The 1,961-nt window shown below is 41.7% G+C and overlaps 1 protein-coding gene across 1 annotated transcript in view; it reads left to right on the top strand.

Annotated features, from left to right (window-relative positions):
• The window catches only part of LOC112074877 (kin of IRRE-like protein 3), a 72,793-nt gene that overhangs the window by 55,351 nt on the left and 15,481 nt on the right, over positions 1-1,961 (top strand). The window lies entirely within an intron of this gene.

The raw sequence follows: 1,961 nt of genomic DNA, 5'->3' as shown, positions 1-1,961 counted from the left end.
CCTCCATGGGTTGATAAATTTGATGTCCATTGATAATTTTTGTGTGATTTTGTTGTCAGCACATTCAACTATGTAAAGAAAAAAGTATTTAATAAGAATATTTCATTCATTCAGATCTAGGATGTGTTATTTTAGTGTTCCCTTTATTTTTTTGAGCAGTGTACAATAAAATCACTCATAGGTTTCTTTGAATCAAAGAAAAAATATTTAGCTACAAAAAAAGAAAAAACGATTGTACTTCTATATTTCCCTCAACCTTGTCTTGTGGATTTGGCCACAGATTCTCATCCACATCACAATGGATGTTTTCATTAGCCAAACATCTTGGGAAGAATCTTCGGGCATGGCGAATCCAGGCCTGACACTGGTCTGCCGTGATGTCATTGCATGCGTCATCCATGGCCTGGAGAAGGGTGGCTTGTTCGTGAGAGCGCCTATCATATACCTTCCACCTCCYTGTGGAGAAAAATTCCTCAATCGGGTTTTAAGAAAGGAGAGTACGYGGGTAAGTACAGGGTGGTAAATTMTGGATGGGCCTGAAACCATGCTTGTACCATTTGAGCATAGTGGAACCTGACATTATCCCAAACAATGACATAGGTCATGCCATCAGCTCTACAGACCTGATTTAGCCCATCAAGGAAGGTTACAATCGAACAGCGAATCATGTGGCTGCCTGCAACTCAATATATASAGTATATAGAGTAGAGAGCTTTAGWTGTTGTTCGACCWAACATTAGAACGGGCAAGATGCGTAATCTAAGCAACTTTGACCGTGGTATGATTGTTGATGCCACACATGGTGATTCCAGCATCTCAGAAACAGCTGCCTTCCTGGGATTTTTCCTGGGATTTCATCTCAGATGTAATGTGTGAATTTCATTTTGAAATGATAGTACTTTGATGTTAAGTTGTGTCATTTTGAACAGGTGATTTTAGTTCAATGAACAAATGATCTTAGCTTTATGTGTATTGTATCCAAGCAATTGGAAAAAGTGTTAGAGTTTTGAAAAATTTGCATTTTGAACATTGGTTGTGAGTTTTGTGTCCAGAGTTTTGAAAAATGTCATCATAAATCACAAAAAAAATWATAATAATGTTTTTACTGGCCATTTAATCTGATAGACTGCTTCCTCTGTTGTCTTGTTGGGAGGACTGGAGGTTATCCGATGGATGGAATCTCTGTGGGTCAAAGTGCAAGGCTCTGGCGAGCTAAATTGAATGTGCAGAGACACAGGGAGGAGTGTTATCTCTCCACAATGACATTTCTCTCATCATGATTATGCCCATAGATATGCCTCTCCACTCGCCACCATGACCCTTATCATAGTGGGAGAAATCAAGAGCACCATAACATTTTGGGCCCACATGGATGCCCTTCATACAACCCTAACATGCCCTTGGTGATATTGTGGACGTTGGATGAGATGTTCGCATCAAACCACAATGCAATCCTCAGCGCCGGCATTCCGAGTCAGTTGGAAATTGGAAGTAGGATTTACTATGTGAAAGAATGCAGTCTACCGCTTAATTGAATGCAGCACAACCTGATTGAACCAGTGTTACATGGCATGAACCTGAACCCACAGGAATCTGGCAGTAGTTGATTGTGGTAATGTGTGGGTTTGTGATTGGCCTTCATGGTACAGTGTTGATATGTTCTCCTCTGTGACCTATCTACAGGCCTTCATGGTACAGTGTTGATATATTCTCGTCTGTGACCTCTCTATAGGCCTTCATGGTACAGTGTTGATATGTTCTCCTCTGTGACCTCTCTATAGGCCTTCATGGTACAGTGTTGATATGTTCTCCTCTGTGCCTCTTTACAGGCCCACCCCACATTCTAGTACCCGACACATGGCTCTCCATGGGGAGAAGGGCGAGATCAAGTGCTTCATCCGGAGCCCTCCACCCCAGACCGCATTGTGAGTAACACCAACACCAACTTCCTTCAATATCTA

This window comes from Salvelinus sp. IW2-2015, unplaced genomic scaffold (genome assembly GCF_002910315.2).
Source record: "Salvelinus sp. IW2-2015 unplaced genomic scaffold, ASM291031v2 Un_scaffold2858, whole genome shotgun sequence".
In the NCBI taxonomy this organism is placed as follows: Eukaryota; Metazoa; Chordata; class Actinopteri; order Salmoniformes; family Salmonidae; genus Salvelinus; species Salvelinus sp. IW2-2015.
Note: the sequence above shows the minus strand (reverse complement) of the source record. Positions and strands in the feature narration are given on the sequence as shown.